We start from the raw sequence: 19,707 nt of genomic DNA, 5'->3' as shown, positions 1-19,707 counted from the left end.
CACTCTCTGGGTGAAGAAGTTTCTCCTCATCTCGGTTCTAGATGGCGTACCCCTTATTCTTAAACTGTGACCCCTGGCTCTAGAATTCCACAAGATTGGGAACATTCTTCCTGCATCTAACCTGTCCAAACACGTCAGAATTTTAAACGATTCTATGGGATCCCCTCTCATTCTTCTGAACTCCAGTGAATACAAGCCCAGTTGATCCAGTATTTCTTGATATGTCAGTCCGGCCATCCTGGGAATTAATCTGGTGAAACTTACCTGCATTCCCTCAATAGCAAGAATGTCGTTCCTCATGTTGGGTGACCAAAACTGTACAGAATACTCGACGTGTAGCCTCAGGTGTACAACTGTGGTAACATCTCCCCGCCCCTGCACTCAAATCCACTCGCTATGAAGGTCAACATGCCATTGGCATTCTTAACCGCCTGCTGTACCTGCATGCCAACCTTCAATGACTGATGTACCATGACACCCAGGTCTCGTTGCACCTCCCCTTTTCCAAATCTGTCACCATTCAGATAATAGTCTGTCTCTCTGTTTTTACCACCAAAGTGGATAACCTCACATTTATCCACACTATACTTCATCTGCCATGCATTTGCTCACTCACCAAACCTATCCAAGTCACTCTGCAGCCTCATACCATCCTCCTCACAACTCACACTGCCACCCAACGTAGCGTCATCTGCAAATTTGGAGATACTACGTTAAATCCCCTCGTCTAAATCATTAATGTACAATTAAACAGCTGTGGCCCCAGCACAGAACCTTGCGGTACCCTACGAGTGTCTGCCTGCCATTCTGAAAAGTACCCATTTACTCTTACCCTTTGCTTCCTGCTTGCCAACCAGTTCTCAATCCATGTCTGCACACTACCGCAAATCCCATGAGCTTGAACTTTGCACAGTTATCTCTTGTGTGGGACCAGGTCGAAAGCCTTCTGAAAGTCCAAGTACACCACATCAACTGGTTCTGCCTTGTCCACTCTACTGGAATCATCCTCAAAAGATTTCAGAAGATTTGTCAAGCATGATTTCCCTTTGACAAACCGATGCTGACTTGGAGCTTGGCTGTCGTAAATCTACGACGCTGAGATTTGGTCTCTCCCGCAAGTTGAAACATCTTGTCTCCCTCTATCCTATCCAAGACTTTCATATTCAGAATGAACAAAATCTGATCTTCCCTCCGTCTTCCCTTTGGTAAGGAAAAGATCCAGGCCTTTTCGAAATTTCCTGATCGATATACCCCCTCAGTTCTGGTCGCATATCAGGTAATCACTTTGCACCTTCACGAGCACCTCGGTTACTTTATTGAAGATTTATAACAGTGATCCACAATAACATAAGAACATAAGAAGTAGGCACATGAGTAGGTCATGTAGCCCCTCGAGCCGACACCGCCATTCAAAATGATCATGCTTGATCTGGCCGTGGAATCATTTCCACTTACCCGCTCACTCCCCATAACCCTTAATCCCTTATTGATTAAAATTCTATCTATCTGTGATTTGAATTCATTCAGTAAGCTAACCGCAACTGCTTCCTCGGGCAGAGAACTCCACAGATTCACAACCCTTTGGGAGAAGAAATTCCTTCTCAACTCGGTTTTAAATTGGCTCCCCCGTATTTTGAGGCTGTGCCCCCTAGGTCTTGCCGCCATGGCCACTGGAAACAACCTCTCTCCCTCTATCTTATCTGTCCCTTTCATTATTTCAAATGTTTCTATATGTTCACCCCTCATCCTTCTGAACTCCAAAGTAAAGACCCTGTCTACTCAATCTATCATCATAAGGTAACCTCCTCATCTCCGGAATCAGCCAACTGAATCGTCTCTTTGCCCCACTCAATCTTTTATAATTCTATCCCTCTAGACATGAAAACAAGCGCGTTCATTGTTTTTAGCTGCTCCACCAAAGCTAAATATATAGCATTTAATAAGGTGAGGCGATAAATTGACAGGCACTAATTAGAATCAGTTGTATAGTGTTAATTAATTGTTCCTTTTACCGATGATCTTCTTAATCTTTCTCATGTTCACCAGTCTGTCTATTACCTCCTGCAGTATATCACTATTGTCCGAATTGTGTACTGCACTTCTTCATGTTGTATCATCTATGAACTATAAAATAATACATATATACGCAAATGTAGTTGATAAATAAATGTATAAAAAGTAGTCCTGCTGTCACCGATCCGTGAGGTGGACAGCAGTATAGAACCCTTCAGTCTGAACAACAACCAATCAACAATACTCATTGTTATCGATATCTCAGCCATTGTCATGTCCATGCTGCCCTGGCCCTTTTAATCCTATGGGGTAGAAATTTATGAACTAGTCTGTAAAGTGATAGTTTGTCAAACGCCTTTTCAAAATCTGTATCATCATCAACAATAATTGGATATTTCTACATTTATATATTCAGATTACCAAGAAAGTGTATCATCTGGCATTCATGTACAATAAAGATCATTTGCAACAACTGCACAGGCTGCATGTCTCCCATCGTCTACTGGGATTCTCCTTTAGACAAAACCGTCTTCAATATAGGACGAAAAGCAACTGTTTATTGATTAAAAAGCAATAATGTTCAGTCAAGGCAGACATCTATAGCTGTGTGAGGTTTGGGAATTTGATGAGAAATTCGGAAGGTTAATTAGCGGAGCAGGCTCGAGGAGCCAATTGGGCTACTCCTTCTCCTATTTCTTACGTTATGTCACTTTGTACCGCTGCTTTTCAGGAACGTTGGTGGAGATATTATTTATAGCAACTACAAGAACCGTCGCCCTATTTACATCAGCCTCACTTTGTGTCATTCCATATCTAACAATGCACCAAATATCCTTATCTCCTCTCCATCACCCCAATGACCTCCGACCCTACTCACCGGACCCAATATCCTCAGATCCATTCCACAGAAAATCCTCAGACGCTATCGATCCCGCACAATATCTTCAGCTCCTCCCCACCCCACCCAATATCCTCAGTTCTTCCACACCCCACGCAATATCCTCAGTTGCTCCCCATTCCAACCAATGTCCTCAGACCCTCTCCGTCCGAACGATTATCCTCAGCTCCTCCTCACCACTCCCAATATCCTCAGCTACTCCCCACCCCAACAAGTATTCTCAGCTGCTCCTTACCGCACATATTACCCTCAGCTGCTTCCCTCCCAATCTATTATGCTCAGCTCCTCCGCTCCAAATCTACTCAGCTACTTCCCACCAATGTTCTCTCTATATTTTGTTGTAATGAGCGGGTCAGTAACTTATTTTCGTGTGAGCTTTTCACTCGAAGGCATAACTTACAACAACAATATTTACAACAGCATTTTCCACAACGACAGCACCAGCAACCACTTGAAATCATATATAGCGTTATGACATATCGGCACACCACAATTTCACCTCATTGGGCAATCACACAAGATTCGATACAGGTTTTAGATAACTTCTCTCCTTTTAATTCTAATCCTCTCCAAAGGAACTACAGTGCAACATTTGCATGTGTATGGCTTTGTTATCCTCCATTGCTGCAAAGTGAATTTTGTATGTGTACCCCTAATGTCCCTTTGCAGTTCCAACATATCTATGCTCTTATTTTCAAGAGTTAGGGAGGGTTTTTAGCCCTCCTTCCAAGAGGTACCAGCGCACTCTTATCTATTAAGAAAATCATTTGTTATTTACAAGCCCATTATGCATGTTTGGTTGCAGTATAATTAATTAATAGCTTTTAGTTCGTCATGTAGATAAATCTGTTTAAAAATATAACAATCAGAAATGTGTGGGAACGATACGAACTGCAAAATATGCGGTAATACTTCAGAAACGTCACTCAGTTACATGGTTATGCAAAAAGCCCAAGGAGATCTGAAAGGGGCATATGTATACTTGCAAATTGTATTAATTTTAAAGTTGTCAATGTATTAACCCTATCCCTCATTCACCGTATCAATATCTGCACAAGCAGCTGGGATATTGCCATTCGTATGGTGCTGAAATCCAGAACGTCCACGTAAGTAAGTAGAATATTATTCATAATGCAAACAACCAACCCGCAAATAAAAATGCCGTGGCTCATTAGTTCAGGCTATTAAAGAGAATTGAACAAAACTGACCCGAATTTCCAACTGCAATCACCTCCATTAATAAACGTGTTTTTCTTGTACCAATACCACCACATGTAACATGTCAGAAATGAATCACTTATTCACAAGTGCAGATCAAAACATACACAATGTGCTTCACCGAATTAAAAACAAAATGCAGGGAACGCTATGAGTTAACGAAAATAACGATTCATCTTTCTTCCTGTGTTGGGAACCCAATCATAATAACATCGAAATTGTTTTAACAATGTGTAGTAAAGATATTAATTTACGAATTTTTCTTCTCATGTTTTTCGCTGAATGAATGAGGTGCTCCTGATTAATTAGTGGGACATAAACCTCATTATACTCTCAGTTTTTAATCTCCTATTTCAAAAATATACAGCCAATCGAAATTGTTATGTTATCAGTTTAATTAAAGTAATTTGTGTGTTTCTCTATAAACAATTGTGGAATCTTCTAACGTAGCCGCCTGCCATGTTTATACACATTTACATAATTCTTATTTCTATTAACATTCTACTGGACGTTTAAGACAAAATATAACTTATATTTTACAATCGGACTTGTTTGGACAATGGAAAGACATCCCAAATAAATTAGTTCATAATTGCAAAATAGAGAGAAATAGAGAGAATGCTGTAATCCTAAACGAAAATGCTGGAACTACTCAGCAGATAAGGCAACTTCTGTGGAGAGAAAAACACAGTATCGGTCTGTGACCTTTAGTCAGAACTGGAAGACGTTAGAGATGTAACAGATTTTAACCAGGTGTCGAGGCAGGATTTAACCGCTCCTGCCTTCCACCAAAGCACAGACCTTCCCTTTTGATCTTTCCTCCCCTCCCAACATTCCCTGCCTCTGCACCTGATTGAAATCTGTAATATCGTTAAGATTTTCCAGTTTTGATGAAAGGTGACCGACCTGAAACAATAACTCTCCTTTTTTCTCCATAGTAACTGCCTGTAATGCTGAGTATTGACAACATTTACTTTTATTATTTTGGAAAAGAGATGGCTAAGTGGGAGATCTGATTGGGGTGTACAAAATTATGAAGGTCCTGGATAGATTGGATTGGAAGGACCAGTTTCCATTTGCCACGTGACCAACAACCAGGGACATAGATTTAAAGTAATTGGGCGCGGTTTAGTTGAGATATGAAGTTAAATATCATCACCTAGTGGGTGGCGGATATCTAGAGCTCACTGTGTGAAATGTTGGTGCAGGCAGAAAGCCTCACCACATTTAAAAATACTTGGACGTGCAATTAAAATGAAAGAACCGAAAAGACTACGGACCAACAGCTGGAAAGTGGGATTCGGCTGAATAGCTCTTGGTTGGCTGGTGCGGACACGATGGGACAATACGGCCTCCATCTGTACTGCAAAATTTCAATGACTCGATGACCACACCTGGAATACTGCGCACAGTTTTGGTCTCCTTATGAAGGAGGGATATACGTGCATTAGAGGCGTGTCAGATAAGGTACATGAGGTTATCTTATGAAGAAAGGTTGAGCACATTGTGCCTAAATTTATTGGCGATTAGAAGAATGAGAGGTGTACTTTTGGAATCTCCTAAGTCTCTAAGGGGGCTTGAGAGGGTAGATGCAAACAGGAAGTTTCCGATCGCGGGGGGGTCTAGAACTAGGGGGCATAGTTTCAGAATAAGGGATTCGGCTCAATAGCTCTTGGTTGGCTGGTGCGGACACGATGGGACAATAGGCCTCCATCTGTGCTGCAAATTTCTATGACTCGATGACCACACCTGGAATACTGCGCACAGTTTTGGTCTCCTTATGAAGGAAGGATATACGTGCATTAGAGGCGTGTCAGATAAGGTACATGAGGTTATCTTATGAAGAAAGGTTGAGCAGATTGTGCCTAAATTTATTGGCGATTATAAGAATGAGAGGTGTACTTTTGGAATCTCCTAAGTCTCTGAGTGGGCTTGAGAGGGTAGAGGCAAACAGGAAGTTTCCGATCGCGGGGGGGTGGTCTAGAACTAGGGGGCATAGTTTCAGACTAAGGGGTCGCCCATTCAAAACGGAAATGAGCAGGAATTTGTGATCTCAGAGGGTAGTGAACCTTTGCAATCCTGCACCCCAGACAGCTGTGGAGGCTGGGTCATTGTTTCTATTTATGGTGGAGATAATCAGATGTTTCAAATGTAAGGATTATGGGGAGCCGGCAGGAAAGTGGAGCTGAGGCCAATATCTGATCAATCATGATCTTATTAAATGGCGGATCAGGCTCGAGGGGCTTAAATCCTACGTTGTTATGTTATATTAAAAATCAACTAATTTCAAAGTCATTTCAAAATAATTTCACTTTACTTGAGGCGTCTGATTCAGAATGTTCATTTTAACGTGTACTTGCCATTTTGGAAACAGTAAGACGGACATTAGCGCAAGGGTTAGGTTAATGTGAAACAGCAAAGAAAATATAAATTCTGGAAGCACAATATCGAAACGAAACGTGAACCCGACGTGATTTAAATCTGCAGCCTTCTCATCTGGAGTCAGACAAGCTGCCGTTGCATCACGAGGTCGAAGATGCCGGCAGCGGATGTTTGTACACATGAAGGTTCCTCAAACACAGATTTATTTATGCTGCATATGTGGAATAAAAAGATGTGACAATCCCCGCCCACATCCACCGGGAACCACACACCATCAGAAGCAGCGCTCACCTATCAGTCTCCCTCTCACGCCCGCTTTCATCACCAGCTTCCACGGACTTCAGCAAATCGAGAAAGTTAGAGAGGCAGAGAGGTTTAGGGAGGTAATTCCAGATCTTCTGGCCCAGGCAGCTGAAGGCACGCCCATTAATTGTTGAGAAGTTATAATTGGTGAAGCTCAAGAGCGCAGAATTTGAGGAGTGCAGACAACTCGGTGGCTTGTGAGGTTGAAGCAGTCGACGAGTCTATTCAAAAGAAAGAATGACTATCACATTGATGCCAATGGGAATCACGGGGGGAAAATTACCACTGGCTGGAGTGATACCAAGTAGAGAAGACGATGGTTGTGGTTGTTGGAAATCAACCATCCCAGCCCCAATACATTGCTGAAAGAGTTGCTTCGGGCAGTGTCCTATGCGCAACCCTCTTCAGCTCCTTCATCAATGATCGTCCCTGCTACATGAAGTCAGATGTGGCTATGTTCACTGAAGATTGCACAGAGCTCAGTACCACTCATAGCTCCGCTGATAATGAAGCAGCCCCTTCCCACATGCAACAAAACCTGAACAACATTTAGGCTTCAGCTGATAAGTGGCATGTAACATTCGCGCCATGCAGTTGCTTGGCAATGCCTATCTACGAGACGCAAGGGTTTGACGAACGCTCCGTGGCATTCAACTGCATTACCATCAAAGAATCCCCCACTATCTACATCCTGTGGGTCATCTTTGACCAGAAACTTGACTGGACCAGCCACATAAATAGTGTGGCGGCAAGAGCAGGTCGGAGGCTGGGTATTCTGCGGCGAATGTCTCATCTCCTGTCTCTCCAAAGTCTTCCCACCAGCTACAATGCACAAGTCAGCATCTTGGCGGAATACTCTCCACTTGCCTCAATGAGTGCAGCTCCAATTACATTCCAGAAGCTCGACAACATTTAGGGCAAAGCAACAGCGTGATTGGTACACCACCCACCACCTTAAACTTTCGTTCACTCTATCACCGACGTAACGTGGCTGCAGTGTTTGCCATCTACAAGATGCACTGCGGCTACTCCCGAAGGTTTGTTCGGATGCACCTCCCAAACCCGCGAGCTGTACCAATTAGCAGGAAAAGGGCAGCAGGTTCAATTTAACACCATGATATAGAAAGCCCCGGGCCCCCTCCCGCAAGTAAAATGCGATCCTGACTTGGAAGTTTATCAACATTCCTTCATCCTGCATCGGTCATAAATCCTGGAAATCCTTCCCTAACTGCACTGCAGGAGCACATTCACCACACAAATTTCAGCGGTTCAAGCAGGCGGCCCACCATCACCTTCTCAAGGGCAATAAGGGATGGGCAATAAATGCTGGCTCAGCCTGCGACTCCCACATGCCATGAACTAATATTTAAAAAACACTGCGTTTTCAGAGAATGGCTGAAAATGTTCATTTATGGTGAGACAAAAATCTGGGCAATTTTTTCAAATTTAACAGGCCAAGTTACTGCTGCCATGCACAAAAATTAGAATCAGTAATGAAGACAAAATCCCATGGTCATTTTCAGTTTCAAAGCAATAAGATTTTAAAAAACGTGGAAAAATGTTGCATTGAAAGGTTTCGAGAATAAGTGTGCCTTGTATTTGTGCCTTTAATTAAACTTTGTGGTGTCTGACTCCCGTCCATGTCTCTTCTTCCTCTGTTGAATGACAAAGGAGGGTTTTGACATTGACTGCACTGCACTGCTCCTGATATTTCTGAGCTCATTGCTCATATTGAGTTGTTTCTCGCCTTGTGATCAGCGCCAGCTTTAGCTCAGCGGTTCCTTCGCAGCACCAAATTCTTCAGAAGTTCGAATCTGTCGCACTGCGTGCGCTGCCTGATGTTTTTGTTGTCATTTCCAATCACCTTCTTTGACACCGAAACAATTGTGCTTAACGTAGCAGTGCGAGATTTTTAAAGCACACCTACAGTGAATCACACAACCATTCATATCACAACAGCAACTGGGTTCCATTCCCGATTTGGGAAGTAAGTTTGATATCACCCTTTTTAATTAGAGTAAATTGATTTTATTAAATTACATGGAAGAAAAGTAGCATTTCACAATGTTGTCAAAAAAATGAGTTCTGAATTTAAAATAATAAATTTCGTAAGTGCGATTCAAACCAAATCCTCTGGAGGAGACAGCGACCTGACTACGGCACTTTAGAACGCTCAGCATTACTGACGGTGGAATATGCAGTTGCAAGTTATTACTTCAGAAATGTTCACACCAGGCGCTTGTTCAATGCTGCTGGAAGGCCCAGTGACCAGTATATCATCTCCGCCCGGCGTCTCCTGAGCCTCTGCTCAGTGTATGGGGAGGTTTGAACAGGGTCCGTGGTATCTTGTCTCCGAGGGATGGAGAATCATCCTCTGAGCTCTGGAACTCGGGAAGAATGAATTATTAATCAGTTGCTTCACGGCTTGAAATGTGGCGCTGAACTGCTGATTTTAGCCGATAGCTTTGTTTAGATGAATGAAAGACCTGTTAACATGGTTATTGAGAGACAGACAAAACTTCAACAACTGAACTTTAATCATTCTTGAAAATGTAATCATTGAGAACATTTTATCCTCGATTTGATTTTATAAACAGTCTGTTTTCAGGTGACTTGTTTCAAATGTTCATTGCTCATGTAAATTTGATCAGCACACAGAGAGAAGTGTTCAGCGAGCAGCTCAAATGCTGAATCCATTTTCTGCAAAAAATTCCTTTGACAAACATTTCTCTGACTGTAAATAACAACAATGATCTTTTACATGTCAATAATGTCACCAATTTCTGCGACTGCTCAAAATCTTCTGAATGAGATGCCTCTAAATGCTATCTTAGATCAGGTTCTGTGAAATCAGACAAGATTAATGAAGAATTTCAAAGTAAAGGATCCCCTTGGGATGAGTGATCAGAGCAGGGTTGAATTTCAAATTCACATGGAGAGCGAGAAAGTTCGACCACAAACCAGCATACCAAACATAGGGAGAAGAAATTCCTTCTCAACTCGGTTTTAAATTGGCTCCCACGTATTTTGAGGCTGTGCCGCCTAGTTATACTCTCCCTGACCATTGGGAAGAGCCTCTCTGCCTCTATCTTGCCTATCCCTTTCATTATTTTAAATGTTTCAAAAAGATCACACCTCATCCTTCTGAACTCCAACGAGTAAAGACCAAGTCTACTCAATCTATCATCATAAGTTAATCCCCTTATCTCCGGAATCAGCTTAGTGAATCGTCTCTGTACCCCCATCCAAAGCTATTATATCCTTCCTTAAGTAAGGTGACGCAAACTGCATGCAGTACTCCAGGTGCGGCCTCGCCGATACCCTGCACAGTTGCACAAGACCTCCCTGCTTTTGTATTCCTTCCCTCTCGCAATGAAGTCCAACATTCCATTTGCCTTCCTGATTACCAGCTGCACATGCAAACTAACTTTTTGGGATTCATGCACAAGGAAACCCAGGTCCCTCTGCACCGCAGCATGTTGTAATTTCTGCCCATTCAAATCATATTTCCTTTTTCTGTTTTTTTTCCAAGGTGGATGACCTCACATTTTCCGATATTTTATTCCATCTGCCAAAACTTAGCCCATTTGCTCAACCTATCTAAATCTATTTGAAGCCTCTCTGTGTCCTCTACACAACCCGCTGTCCCACTAATCTTTGTGTCATTTGCAAATTCTGTTAAACTACACTCTGTCCCCTCTTCCAGGTCATCTATCTATATTGTAAGCAGTTGTGGTCCCAGCACCGATCTCTGTGGCACACCACTACCCACCGATGTCCAAACCGAAAAGGATCCATTGATCCCGATTCTCTGCTTTCTGTTAGCCAGCCAATTCTCTATCCATGCTAATACATTTCCTCTGACTCCACATAACTTTATCGTCTGCAGTAACCTTTTGTGTGGCACCTTACCGAATGCCTTTTGGAAATCTAAATACACCACATCCATCTGTACGCCTCTATCCACCATGCTCGTTATGTCCTCAAAGAATTCCAGTAAATTAGTTAAACATGATTTCCCCTTCATGAATCCATGTCGCATCTGCTTGGTTGCACTATTCGTATCTAAATGCCCCGCTATTTCTTCCTTAATGATAGCTTCAAGCAATTTCCCCACTACAGATGTTAAACTAACCGGTCGAAAGTTACCGGCCTTTTGTCTGCCCACTTTTTTAAACAGAGGCGTTACATTAGCTGCTTTCCAATCCGCTCGTGCCTCCCCAGAGTCCAGAGAATGCTGGTAGTTTATAACGAATGCATCTGCAATAACTTCCGCCATCTCTTTTAATACCCTGGGATGCGTTTCATCAGGACCAGAGGACTTGTCTACCTTGAGTCTCATTAGCCTGTCCAGCACTACCCCCTAGTCATAGTCATTGTCTCCAAGTCCTCCCTGCCTACTTTCCCGTGACCAGCAATTTTTGGCATGGTTTTTGTCTCATCCACAGTGAAGAGCGAAGGAAAATAATTGTTTAATTTCTGAGCCATTTCCACATTTCATATTATTAAATACCCCTTCTCATCTTCTTAGGGACCAACATTTACTTTACTCACGCTTTTCCGTTTTATATATCGGTAAAAGCTTTTACTATCTACCTTTTACTATCAATAAAGACTGGATCAACTGGTCTTGTATTCACTGGAGTTCAGAAGAATGAGAGAGGACCTCATAGAAACGTTTAAAATTCTGACGGGTTTAGACAGGTCGGATCCAGGAAGAATGTTCCCAATGTTGGGGAAGTCCAGAACCAGGGGTCACAAACTAAGGCTAAGGGGAAGCCATTTAGGACTGAGATGAGGAGAAACCTCTTCACCCAAAGAGTGGTGAACCTGTGGAATTCTCTACCACAGAAAGTAGTTGAGGCCAATTCACTAAATATATTCAAAAGGGAGTTAGATGAAGTCGTTACTACAAGGGGGATCAAGGGGTATGGCGAGAAAGCAGGAAGGAGGTACTGAATTTGCATGTTCAGCCATGAACTCATTGAATGGCGGTGCAGGCTAGCAGGGCTATCTGATTTCATGTTTTGCGCAAGTTTACTTTCATAATCTATCTTTCCTTTATTTATTGCTTGCTTAATCATTCTTTGCTGTTGTTTAAAATTTTCCCAATCTTCTAGTTTCCTACTAAACTTAGCCACCTTATACGCATTGGTTTTTAATTTGATACTCTCCTTTATTTACTTTGTTATCCATGGCTGGTTAGCCCTTCTCTTACCACCCATGTTTTTCACTGGAATATATATTTTTTGAACACTATGAAAGAGCTCCTTAAAAGTCCTCCACTGTAACTCAATTGTTCCACCGGTTCGTCTGTGTTTCCAGTCTACTTTAGGCAACTCTGCCCTCAGACCACTGTAATCCCCTTTGTTTAAGCAAAGTACGCTGGTTTGAGGGACTACATTCTCACCCTCAATCTGTCTTACAAATTCAACCATGCTGTGATCACTGATTCCGAAAGGACCTTTTACTGGGAGATCGTTTATTATTCCTGTCTCATTCACAGGACCAGATCGAAGATAGCTTGCTCGCTTGTAGTTTCTCTAGCATGCTGTTCGAGGTAACAATCCCGTATGCATTCAAGTAATTCCTCCTCAAGGCTCCCCCGTGCGATTTGATATGACCAATCGATATGTAGGTTAAAATGCTCCATGATTACTGCCGTTCCTTTTCCACATGCCTCCATTATACCCTTGATTATTGCCCACCCCACCGTTAAGTTATTATTTGGGCGCCTATACACTACGACCACCAGTGACTTTTTCCCGTTACTATCTCTAATCTCCACCCAAAATGATTCAACAATGTTTTCATTAGAGCCAATAGCGTCTCTCACAACTGCCCTGATATCATAAGAACATAAGAACATAAGAATTAGGAACAGGAGTAGGCCATCTAGCGCTTCGCGCCTGCTCCGCCATTCAACAAGTTCATGGCTGATCGGCTGATCTGGCCGTGGACTCAGCTCCACTTACCCGCCCGCACCCCGTAACCCTTAATTCCCTTATTGGTTAAAAATCTATCGACATGGGATATGAATACATTCAATGAGCTAGCCTCAACTGCTTCCTTGGGCAGAGAATTCCACAGATTCACAACTCTTTGGGAGAAGAAATTCCTTCTCAACTCGGTTTTAAATTGGCTCCCCCGTATTTTGAGGCTGTGCCCCCTAGTTCTAGTCTTCCCGACCAGTGGAAACAACCTCTCTGCTTCGATCTTTTCATCCCTTTCATTATTTTAAATATTTCGATAAGATCACCCTTCATCCTTCTGAACTGCAACGAGTAAAGTCCCAGTCTGTTCAATCCTTTATTAACAGAGCTACCCCAACTCCTTTCCCTTCTTTTATAGCTTTCCGAATTGTCAGATACACTTATATGTTTAATTCTCAGTCTCGGCCAACCTGTTACCACGTTTGTGTAATGGCGACCAAATCATACCCATTTGAAATGATTTGTGCCGTCAACTCATTTCTTTTGTTTCGAATGCTGTGTGCGTTTAGGTAGATTGTTTTAATACTAGTTTTTAAACCATGATTTTTAGTTATGACCCCTCCTGCAGCCGCTGACATTTATACATAATGTCCCTTCCTCTCACCTTGTGGTTTACACTTACCCCAGTGCTGCTCTGCTCTGTTGCCTCCTGCCTTTTGCATTCTTTATTGGGGTCCTGTTCATCTGAGCTCTCACCCACTCTAACTAGCTCAGAGCCCTCTCCTGTGTTCCGAATACTTCTTGCATTGAGGCACCGAGCTTTCATGCTTGTCTTTTTATTACACATTGACCCTTTAGAATTATGCTGTACAGTGGACATTTTTGTTTTTTGCCTTGAGTTTCTCTGCCCTCCACTTTTACTCATCTCCTTTCTGTCTTTTGCTTCTGTCTCCATTGTGTTTCCCTCTGTCTCCCTATATTGGTTCCCATCTCCCTGCCATATTAGTTTCACTCATTCCCAATAGCACGTGCAAACACCCCTCCGAGGACATTGGTTCCGGTCCTGCCCAGGTGCAGACGGACCGGTTTGTACTGGTCCCACCTCCCCCAGAACCGGTTCCAAAGCCCCAGGAATTTGAATCCCTCCATGCTGCACCACGGCTCAAGCCACGTATTCATCTGAGCTATCCTGCGATTCCTGCTCTGACTTGCACGTGGCACTGGTAGCAATCCTGAGATTGCTACTTCTGAGGTCCTACTTTTTAATTCAGCTCCGATCTCCTTAATTTCGTCTTGTCGGAGCTGATCCATTTTTTTACCTATATCGTTTGGACCAATGTGTACCACGACAACTGGCTGTTCACCCTCCCTTTTCAGAATGCCATGCACCTGTTCCGAGACATCCTTGACCCTTGCACCAGGGAGGCAACATACCATACTGGAGTCTCGGTTGCAGCCACAGAAATGCCTATCTATTGCCCTTAAAATTAAATCCCCTATCACTATCGCTCTCCCACTCTTTTTTTCCTGCCGTCCTGTGCAGCAGAGCCAGCCACGGTGCCATGAACTTGGCTGCTGCTGCTCTCCCCTGATGAATCATCCCCCTCAAAAGTACTCAAAGCGGTGTACTGTTTTGCACGGGGATGGCCGCAGGGGACCGCTGCACTAACTTCCTTGCACTGCTCTTGCTGCTAGTCTTCCATTCCCTATCTGGCTGTTGACCATTCATCTGCGGTAAGACCAACTCGCTACACGTGCTACTCACGTCATTCTCAGCATCGTGGATGCTCCAGAGAAAATCCACCCTTAGCTCCAATTCCGCAGCGAGGACCGTCAGGAGCTGGAGGCGGATACACTTTCCGCACACGTAGTCGTCAGGGACACCGGAAGTGTCCCTGATTTCCCACATGGTACAGGAGGAGCATAACACCCGACCGAGCTCTCCTGTCATAATTTAACCCTTAGATACACTTAAATTGGCAACACCAATGCTAAAGTTTACTCACTGATATAGAAGAGAAAAATGAAAAGCTACTCACCAATCACCAGCCAATCACTTAACCCCTTGGCTGTGACGTCAGCTTTCTATTTCTTTCTACTTTTTTGCCTTCTCCCTGTAGCTGCACATGTTTGCCTACTCCTCGACGCTGTGTGAACTCCTCAACTCGTGGCCTTTTTAAAGGCCTCTGACCCCGGATTGTCGCCTCCTCCTCGACACTGCGTGAACTCCTGAACTCACGGCCTTTTTATAGGCCTCTGACCCCGGATTGTCGCCTCCTCCTCGACGCTGCGGGAACTCCTGAACTCGCGGCATTTTTATAGGCCTCCGACCCCGGACTGTCGCCTCTTCCTCAAAGCTGCCCGAACTCCTGAACTCGTGGCCTGGATAACCTCTTGTAACCTGGCAGCTATAATGGTAAGAACTGCAGGGAAGCGAATACGACCAGGGTGATCTCCTGCATTGTTTAGATCACCTGGATGTGTCGGAGAGTACTTTTCGCGGAATTGGCCTGGTTTCTTACTGACTTTTGCATCTTCCAGGGATCCCATTTCTCCGGTTGGGGTGGAGTGTAGAATGTTTCAGTGTCAGGGGTTTTGCAGTTGTGTGGGGTGGACTGGTTGTACTGGTGCTCTTTACATTTCCGCCATTGTTCTTACGTTTATGGAGAACTTTCAGGGCTGCTGACCAAAGGCTGTGTGGCTTTTATTTGGCCAGCATGGAGACGCTGGGCCAAATCGGCCTCCTTCTGCGCTTTAAATTTCAATGTTTTTATGTTTCTACAACCATATTCGCTCTCTGCCCCTATCCCCAACTACCAGGCACTCTCCCCCCGCAAGAAGCATGCTCCCATTTCCCGCACCCCCGACAGATGCAGGATCTCTCTACCCTCCCTCGCCCAACAACCAGGCTCTCTCTACCCGCCTCCCAACAACCTGGACCTCTTTACCCCGGCCCAACTTCAAGGTTCTCGCTACACGCCAAACCTCTAAACAACCAGTCTCTCTCTCGCTCCTCCCCAATACACCAACAACCACGTTCTAGCTGTTGAATAAGTACAGAGGGGTTTGAAGTCTTCAGCGAGAAACGGCACAGCGCCATATTCTCAAGGGCAATTAGGTATGGAAAACAAGTACCCAGATTCCATGCACATAGAAACATAGAAACATAGAAAATAGCTGCAGGAGTCGTCCATTCGTCCATTCGAGCCTGCCCACCATTTATTAAGGATATGACGGATCATTCACATCAGTACCTGCTTTTCTCCATACGCCATGATCCCTTTAACGTAAGGGCCATATCTAACTCCCTCTTCAATATATCCAACGAACTGGCATCAACAAATCTCTGCTTTAGGGAATTCCAAAGGTAAACAACTCTCTGAGTGAAGCAATTTCTCCTCCTCTCACTCCTAAATGGCTTACCCCTTATCCTTAGATTGTGTCCCATGTTTCTGGACTTCCCCCCATCGGGAACATTCTTCCTGTATCTAACCTGTCCTGTCCCGTCAGAATTGTATATGTTTTTATGAGCTGCCGTCTCATCCTTCTAAACTCCAGTGAATAAAGTCCAAGCCGATCCACTCTCTCCTCATAGGTGAGTCCAGCCATCCCAGCAATCAGTCTGGTAAATCTTGGCTGCACTCGCACAAGAGCAAGCATGTCTTTCATCATATTAGGAAACCAAAACTGAATACAATATTCAAGGTGAGGCATCACCAAGGCCCTGTATATCTGCAGAAAGACCTCCCTACTCCTACACTCAAATCCCTAGCAATGAAGGTCAACATACCATTTGCCTTCTTCACTGCCTACTGTACCTGCATGCCAGCTTTCAATGAGTGATGTACCATGACACCCACGTCTCGTTGCACCACACCTTTTCCTAATCTGCCGCCATTCAGATAATATTTTGCCTTCGTGTTTTGCCCCCAAAGTGGATAGCCTCACATTTATGCACATAACACTGCATGTGCCACTCAGCAAATCTGTCCAATCACTCTGCAGCCTCTTAGCTTCCTCCTCGCAGCTCACACCACCATCCAATTTAGTGTCATCTGCAAACTTTGAGATAATACACTCAATTCCTAGATCTAAATCAGTAATATATATTAAAAAATCTGGGGTCCCAGTACCTTGTCTTGCGGCACACCACGAGTCACCGCCAGTAATACTGAAAAGGACCCCTTAACCCGACTCTCTGCTTCCTGTCTGCCAACCAGTTCTCTATCCACGTCAGTACATTATTCCCAATACAATGTCCTTTAATTTTGCACACCAATTTCTTGTGTGGGACCTTGTCAAAAACCTTTTGAAAGTCCAAATACACCACTTCCACTGGTTTTCCCTTGGTCATTCTACAAGATACATCCTTATAAAATGCGGGAAGATTTGTCAAGCATGATTTCCCTTTCTTAAATCTGCGTTGACGTGGACCGATCCTGTCACTGCTTTACAAATACGCTGTATTTCAACGTTAATAATTGATTCCAACATTTTCCCCAAAACTGATGTCAATCTAACCAGTCTATAATTATTCGTTTTCTCTCTCTCTCCATTTTTCAAAAGTGATTTACATTACCTTCCATCCAGTCCATAGGAATTGATCCAGATTCGATAGACCGTTGGAAAATGATCACCAATACATCCACTATTTCTATGGCCACATCCTTATGTTCTCTGTGATGCAGACTATCAGGCCCCGGGGATTTATCCGCCTTCAAGCCTTCAATTTCCCTCAAACAATTTGCCGCCCATAAGGATATCATTCAATTCCTCCTTGCCGCTAGACCCTCGGTCCCCTAGGTCCTCCGAAAGATTATTTGCGTCTTCCTTCCTGAAGACAATATGAAAATATTTGCTCAACTGGTCTGCCATTTCTTTGAGCCCCATTATAAATTCACCTGAATCTGACTGCAAGGGACCTGCATTTGTCTTCACTCATCTTTTTCTCCTCACATATCTATTGAAGCTTTTGCAGTCAGTTTTTATGTTCATGGAAAGCTTCCTCTCATACTCTATTTTCCCCCAGCTCATTGAACGATGTGTCGTCCTCGATGAATTCTAAATTTCTCCCAGTCCTCAGGTTTTCTGCTTTTTCTGGCCAATTTATATGGCTCTTCCTTGGATTTAACACGATCCTTAATTTCCCTCGTTAGCCATGGTTGAACCACCATCCCCGTTTATTTTTTACTTCAGAGAGGGATGTAAAATTGTTGAAGTTCATCCATGATTTCTTTAAATGTTTGCCATTATCTTTTCACCATCAATTCTCTAAGTATTATTTCCCAGTCTATTCTAGCCAATTCACGTCTCATATCATCGAAGTTACCTTTCCTAAAGTTCAGGATCCTATCCTCTGAATGAACTGTGTATCTCTCCACCTTAAAAAGAAATTCTATCATATTATTGTCACTCTTCCCCAAGGGGCCTCCCAGAGCATGATTGCGAATTAGTCCTTTCTCATTACACATCATCCAGTCGAGAATGGCCTGCCATCTAATTGTTTCCACGACATATTGGTCCCGAAAACCATCCCTAGAACACTCCAGGAAATCTTCCTCCATCATATTGCTACCAGTTTCGTTAGCCCAATCTATATGTAGATTAAGTTCGCCCATGATAACTGATCTAACCTTATTGCACGCATCCCTAATTTCATTTTTGATGCTGTCCCCAACCGCACGAATACAGTTTGCTTGTCTGTACACAGATCCCTCTCGTGTTTTCTGCACTTTCGTATTTGGCAGCTCCACCCACACAGATTCCACATCATCCAAGCTAATGTCCTTCCTTACTATTGCGTTAGTTTCGTCTTTAACCAGAAACGCTACCCCACCTCCTTTTCCTTTCTGTCCATCCTTCCTGAATGTGGAATACGCCTCAATGTTGAGTTCCAAGCCTTGGTCACCCTGGAGCCATGTCTCCGTGATGCCATTCATGTCACATTCATCAATTGCTGCTTGTGAAGTTAATTCATCCACCTTATTACGAATACTCTCGCATTGAGGCATGGAGCCATCAGGCTTGTAATTTTTAACACACTTTGTAAAATACAATACATTTTAGAAGTCTGATTGATAATGTTCATTGCTGAAGACACCAGGAAACTGGGACAACTTTTATCAAATTTAACTGGACAGGTAAATCGTACCGTGCAAGGAGTAATAGAATGATTATTGACGATACTATCTCGTGATGCTCATTTTCATATTCAACGCATTACGATTTGAAAGAAAGTTAAACAATTTTTAGTGAAATGTTTTGGAAATTATGTGTAAGTTGTATTTCGTTCTTATTAACTTTTGGCGTCAAAACCCATTCATGTCTCTTTTTCCTCTCTTAAATAACAAGGGCGGGATTAGACGTTGACCAGACTGCACGGCTCTTGATATTTGTGAGATCATCCATTACATTGAGTTGTTTCGACCATGTTTCTGAGCGTCAGGTGTAGCTCAGTGGTTACGTCACAGTGTCAACTTCATCAGAATGTTCGGCTCTCTCTCACTTCGTATGTAGCACAGTGATTGTATTGTTATTTTAATTCTTTTTATACACGTGCTTATATATTAGCAGTGTGAGATTTTTCGAAGGCTCCTTTAAATAACGAACAAAACACTTTCTAATGATACTGCCACCCACAGCGATTACGGGATAGGGAAGTTTTGAATGTCACTCAGTGATACCACAATTTTTAATTTAAATGACGTAACTTTAGTTAAATTACATAGATGACCCAACGCACTTCAGAGTGGTGTGAAAAGAAATTAGTTCGTAGTTAGAAAAAAGAATGTCAGAAGCGGGATTTGAATCCACAGATACAAATGCCATCGCTTGGCCATCTTGACTATTGAATGCCCCTGTCTAAACTTATCATTTGAGAACGGTTTAGTCTAAAAGCTTTTCAATGCTGCTGGAGGCTCAGTGACCCGCATAACATCGCCCCCGGGGTTTTCCTGAGCC

This window comes from Pristiophorus japonicus, unplaced genomic scaffold, assembly GCF_044704955.1.
Source record: "Pristiophorus japonicus isolate sPriJap1 unplaced genomic scaffold, sPriJap1.hap1 HAP1_SCAFFOLD_49, whole genome shotgun sequence".
NCBI lineage: Eukaryota > Metazoa > Chordata > Chondrichthyes > Pristiophoridae > Pristiophorus > Pristiophorus japonicus.
The sequence above is the reverse complement of the archived record's forward strand: the minus strand, read 5'-3'. Positions refer to the sequence as shown.